The sequence below is a fragment of the Ciona intestinalis genome, unplaced genomic scaffold, assembly GCF_000224145.3.
Source record: "Ciona intestinalis unplaced genomic scaffold, KH HT001179.1, whole genome shotgun sequence".
Lineage (NCBI taxonomy): Eukaryota > Metazoa > Chordata > Ascidiacea > Phlebobranchia > Cionidae > Ciona > Ciona intestinalis.
Window position 1 is genome coordinate 18,879 of NW_004191500.1, and position 6,462 is coordinate 25,340.

General features: G+C 36.2%; 1 long non-coding RNA gene across 1 annotated transcript; it reads left to right on the plus strand.

Moving 5' to 3' along the window:
- The first annotated feature begins 4,159 nt into the window (after window positions 1-4,159).
- On the plus strand, window positions 4,160-4,959 carry LOC108950937. The gene is made up of 4 exons (XR_001975416.2): window positions 4,160-4,263; window positions 4,351-4,459; window positions 4,517-4,700; window positions 4,764-4,959. It is a non-coding gene; the product is annotated as an uncharacterized LOC108950937 (long non-coding RNA).
- The last annotated feature ends 1,503 nt before the right edge of the window (window positions 4,960-6,462 follow it).

A 6,462-nucleotide genomic window follows, 5' to 3' on the forward strand; every position in this document is an offset into this window, starting at 1 on the left:
ATGACTTCCAAGATTGACAACACTGATGACTTAACATTCTTAGCTGAAATATGCAAATCATTGGATTCAAGGCAAAGAAATGTGATTATAATGGTGGATGAGAATGATATATGTCAAAGCAGCTCTTTCTTATCATGGAGGGACAGTTTTTGGCAGAGCTCAAAATTACCCAGATAAATTAGCTCGCACAGTCCTGGCCATAATGTTGAAATGCATGTTTGGAGGGCCACAGTTTTTGATCAAAATGATTCCAGTGTGTAAGTTAACAGCAGAGTTTCAATATCACCAAATTACCATTCTAATTGAGCAACTTCAGAAATGCCAAATGAATGTTATTGCAATTGTATGTGATGGCAATCGCGTAAACCAAGCTTTTTTCAACAAGTTTGAAACGATTCCTGGTAAGCCCTGGATTACCAAGGACAAAAAGATGCATCTTTTGTTTGACTACGTTCACTTGTTGAATTGTATAAGAAATAATTGGCTGACTGAAAAGTGTGGAGAAATCCAGTATAAGGATGAGAAAGGAGAGGAATGTGTTGCTAGGTGGTCTGATTTGAGGTCACTGTTCAAAGCAGAGGAAGGTTCCTTAGTCACCCAGTCAAAGCTAAATTATGTTTCAGTCTATCCCAGACCCATTGAACGTCAAAATGTTCAAACATGTTTAAGGGTGTTTTGTGATGAAACCATAGTTGCATTGGAAACTCACAGTGCAGTTTCTGGTTGTGATAATGCAGGCACCATTAATTTTCTTAAAATGTTTGTCAACTTTTGGAATGTTGTCAATGTTAGAAAACATGGTATACACATCAGGTTCAGAGATCCAAGAAAAGCGGCTATGAGCTCATGTGATGACAGTAGGTTGAATGAAATGGCAAAGCTTGCAGAGGATGTTAGAAGCATGAGTAGTTGTGGTAGAGGCAGAGTTAAGCAACTGTTGAGTGACACTTGCAGTGCTTTTAATCATACATGTCATGGCTTCATTTCCCTCACAAAAGTTCTTTTACAATCAACACATGACTTTGTTTTGCTTGGACACTTTTCCACTGATCCATTAGAGAAGGCATTTGGAAAGCTTAGACAAGGTTGCGGGGGGACATATTTTATAAACACCCAGCAAGTTCTTGAGAAGCATGCAATTATAAAAGCTAAACTGGCATTGCAGCGGAATGTTGACATATCATCAATTGGGACTCATTCCAGTGGGCACAGTTGCACAATGTGTAGTTATAAGTTGTCTCCTTCGGACATTGAATTGTTTGACGATTTGCCGGCAAAAGAATCAGCTGTATCATTTGATGAAATTCAAGCTATAGTTTACATTTCTGGATACATTGTTCGTAAAGATAATGACCTAAACCTGGATGATACCTACAATTATTATGAAAAATATGGTTCATATACACAATGTTTAAACAGAAGTGGCCTGCAACTACCAAATGATATGGCTTGCCAATGGGCTATACTTTGTTATGTGATGTTTTCCAAAGTTAAATCCAAAGTATGCAGAAAATCACTCAGCAGTATTTTTCAACTTGTGAGTGACTACTATGCTTTCAATATGGATAATGCTCACTGTCACATACTTAGCAACATTCTTTTGAATAGATGGTGTAAATCAGTTACACCTTATTTAGGTAAAGAACCTGCACAAAAGCTTCTTAAGTTAACTTAAGTTTGGTGACAGGTCCTGTTTATTAAAAACCTAAAGCAGGTAGAATAGAGCTCCTGGCGACAGGTCCTGCTTAATAAAAAACCTAATGATAGACAGTGTCTTACAGTACACTGTTATGAGCAGGTAGAATAGAGCTCCTGGCGACAGGTCCTGCTTAATAAAAAACCTAATGAGACAGTGTCTTACACTGTTATGAGCAGGTAGAATAGAGCTCCTGGCGACAGGTCCTGCTTAATAAAAAAACCTAATGATAGACAGTGTCTTACACTGTTACGAGCAGGTAGAATAGAGCTCCTGGCGACAGGTCCTGCTTAATAAAAAACCTAATGATCGTATTGAGATTACCTCATGGGTGCGATTGGAAAATCTCACACCAGTTCGTTACTTAAACACAGTTATTTAGCCTAGCAAGCGCCTCTGTCAACTTGTAAACACATATTACGCGTAAATTAAATAAAAAATAAAACATTTATACTGTAATAACTAATAAAATCCTAAGCAAACACTATCTAATACGATCATTCGTAAAAAAAAATCAACAAAAACTGTCTACAATTCGTACAAGCGCTGCAAAACCATCCGCCTCCAGTTTCGAGAGAGGCGCCGACGGTGTCCAGGCCTGTTATAGAGGGCGCCATGGTCACATACGATTAAAAATGGCGCGCTTCAATTGACTTCAATTTCACATTGGTTGAAAACACGAGATGCGCAATCTAGTTATATATATGATATCTATGGTTCTACTCTTTTATTTCTGTGGTAGAAAATAAACGGCCGGTGTTAGCATTTTGACAGAATTTTGGTTCCAGACAGTGTTTCCGCTATGTAAAGTACACGAGGAAAGTAATCGTTGAGGTTTTAAATCTGAAAATTTAGTCCAAATAATATAAATATGTACTACGATTTGATTTCAATCAAGAAAATAAAGAATGAATGCTAGAATTAAGATAAATGCGGAAAAAATCGCTCTAACAACAACAGCGCCAAGAACAACTGTTCGACGAAAAAGAATATATGGAACAAGGGGTGTGATAACTTATTTTCGGTAGAAATTTCCAACCCCCAACATCTGAGATCAGTTTGTAGCGATTGAGTGTGTTTCAAGCACAGATATATATTACAGTTTTCCAAATTAACTTAATGCATAAACATCGAATATTAAACAGTCGTGTTGCGTAACTATTCCATCTAGCGTAACTGTGTTTATTGAGCGACACATCTTGCGTTTTTTTCCAACAAGGCAGGAAACTATCTGCCCCAGTCTGTCCGTTCGGCGAACAGACGCCACTTTTCAGTGTAAAACGTTCTTTTCTGTTACTGCTTTCGCACATGTGTTTCATGCTATAAAAGCCCTCCTATTTTCTTTGTTGTGAGGGCAGTAGGAGCTCTCTTACACTCTTGCTGTCCTCACGTTTGTCCGCTACACTTTTCAGTGTAAAACGTTCTTTTCTGTTACTGCTTTCGCACATGTGTTTCATGCTATAAAAGCCCTCCTATTTTCTTTGTTGTGAGGGCAGTAGGAGCTCTCTTACACTCTTGCTGTCTTCACGTTTGTCCGCTAATAAAATGAGTTGTCGACTTAGCTTTACGTTGCGATGGGTGCTGGCGTGAACGGATCTACTACACCCCCCGCCACGATGCGTTGAGATGGGCGCGACCGTTGAACCCACCATTACCGCACCCCGTACAAGTTCAATTGCATTGGCTGAAATAGAACGCGTGGCAAAAGATAAAGAAGAGCTTATATGGTACCTTACATTGAATGAGATGAAAAGTAAGTTGCGGCTGTAAAGTGTACTCCATGTGTATTATTAACACGTATTTTTATTACGAGAATATGTTGTTATTCTCGATGGAATGTTGGTGGGATTTTCAGAGCTACAGCCACAATTAGACAAACCTATTTAGCAAGTCACCTACTAGGTATTCTATGGCATTATACTGATAGATCAACCATTCACTGCTCCAAATCCTCACGCCCCAAGTCGACTGATTTTTCTCTGCTCTGATTCACCTCGTTTGCTCAAGGTAAACCCTGTTTTCAACTTGATTCAACGTAGTTAGTTTTATTTCTACAGACCACAAGAAATTCTCTCTTGTCCTCGAAACCAGGTGGTACAAGGTATATGAACATGAGCGGCTTTGATGTACTGTGGACACATGTTATTGGGTAAACCCTGTTTTCAACTTGATTCAATGTAGTTAGTTTTATTTCTACAGACCACAAGAAATTACCTCTTGTCCTCGAAACCAGGTGGTACAAGGTATATGAACATGAGCGGCTTTGATGTACTGTGGACACATGTTATTGACCTGTATAAAGAAGATCAAGCTCCTTACTTCAGAGCACATTCACCTCACCCCTTACTCAAAAATAAATTAATTTTGAGTATCACTCAAAAGTAAATTAATTTTGAGTATCACTCAAAAGTAAATTAATTTTGAGTATCCCTATATTTTTTTTAGTTTTTAATTTTACAGATGAGAGTTAACCTGGTAAAAGATGTTCTCAGCTGGCGTGTTGGCAAATGCCTGAGTACTATGGTGGGAGCGCAGGGGACATCAGAATTTATTCTCATGTTTGCGAAGTAAATATTCTTCGTAGTCTTATTATTTTTGTTTAGCATTTGTCCCCAACATTTAGTTTTAAACCACATTTGAAATTAAATTTACAGTTGGTTTGATATTGTGAACTGTAATGCATCGTTCACTATACGTGATCCTAAAGACAGCAGACTTTTATGGTTGCAAGATAACTTTGGGAAATGTTTGATTGATTGGACGGTAATATCGTGTTGTTGTTTTAGAGGTGTTTAGGACTTACTGGGATTTATTTCTTAGGTTGATGTCAAAACGCACCATCTTGGGGAGGGTAAAATGCTTATTGCAAAACCTACGTTAGAGGGTCTTATATTTACCACACAAAATTTCATTTCTTTAACAAAGTCAAGTAGTTCGTTAATTGGTATATGTATGCTTGCATTCTTTTACTCAAGATGTACTTGAAGCATTCTTTGGAAACTTGGTATGAAAAATGACGTATTGAATTGTGATTAAAAATATTCACAACAAAAGACTTATTATTAAGCGTCAAATCGGTCGAAGATTTAGAAACCCTGATGTTTCACAGGCTGCATATGGAATGTAGCATATTACTGTTCGGAAGGTGATAAAAAAGTCAAGGGTTTAAATGGTAGCACAACTTTTGGCAAAGAAAATGCATGGACAGAAGTTAGTGATATTCCACTTCCAAAACGCCGAAGAAAATAAAAATGCAAATTGGTAACAACAGTGTTTTTAACTTCTTTACATTTTATTTAGTTCTTTTCTAGGACTGTGTGTTTGCCGGTTGCAGGTTTTGGACAATCTTTTAAATAACTTTTTGGAAAAAGCATAAGATAATAATCGTACAAATAAAGTAACAAGATAAGTTGTTACTTTTACGACAACATTATTTTCTACCCCACTTCGACCAACTATTCGGTCAACAAAGTGGCTGAATGTAACATCTTGTAACATTTTAAAAGGAGTCTGTTTAAATTCTACATGTGAAACATCACTGCACTGCTGTTTCACCAAGTTATATGTGTACAGCAGAAGATGGTGGTATTCTGTTGATGGATTTCTTAATGACCCAATTCTTTGTTCAAGCAAGGGTATCATTGATCCTGATGGATTTGTGGTGCAAAATAAATTAATGACACTGTAATCATTTTCAATTTTTTTAAGCCTTCTTTAACGTGAAGTCTCCAATATATTCAATGACATCCTGTTTTAGTTCTGTAATTTCAGTCTTAGTACCGTGCTTTCTGTTTGTATTGGCTTTTACAATTTGCTTTATCATACTCAAAAAAGTGCTACTGATGCCTGCCCATTTTCTATTTTTGATAAAAAAAACTTGAAGCATTTGTACAAATCGAAGGATACTGTTTTATAATATGTTCCTTATTTTTAATTCCATTATCCAAGTTGTTACTTTTTGTAATCCAAATTGTGAAAGTGCAAAGTCAGGTTTAGAACTTGAGTAACATACGTTATGTCGTCCTCTCTAATAGTGGTGTTAATATTTTATATGATATTTATTATTTACTTCAATCAGATTTAAAGTTTATCAGACCTCTATGTTAACTCCAAAAAGCATTACACCATTGTACAAACAATTATTTTATTATTAATGTTTTTCTCAATCTCTACGTTCAATGTTATGCTTGAGTGATTTTGTGTTCCTATATAAGCTGAGTTTGTGTGCCAGAGTGTCATTCTAATATTACATGCTTTGGGAGCAACAGATCATGTTATTTGGTGTGACTTTGGATGGCCTTTTGTCAGTTATGGTTGCTGAAGTTAACTAAAGAAAAGAGATGTCTAAGAAAAGTCCACCAAAGTTTAGGCAAGAAGATAACTACTATTTTTGATAAAAAAAACTTGAAGCATTTGTACAAATCGAAGGATACTGTTTTAAAATATGTTCCTTATTGTTATTTTTTTGCAAATTCCATTATCCAAGTTGTTATTTTTGTAATCCAAATTGTGAAAGTGCAAAGTCAGGTTTAGAACTTGAGTAACATACGTTATGTCGTCCTCTCTAATAGTGGTGTTAATATGTTATATGATATTTATTATTTACTTCAATCAGATTTAAAGTTTATCAGACCTCTATGTTAACTCCAAAAAGCATTACACCATTGTCCAAACAATTATTTTATTATTAATGTTTTTCTCAATCTCTACGTTCAATGTTATGCTTGAGTGATTTTGTGTTCCTATATAAGCTGAGTTTGTGTGCC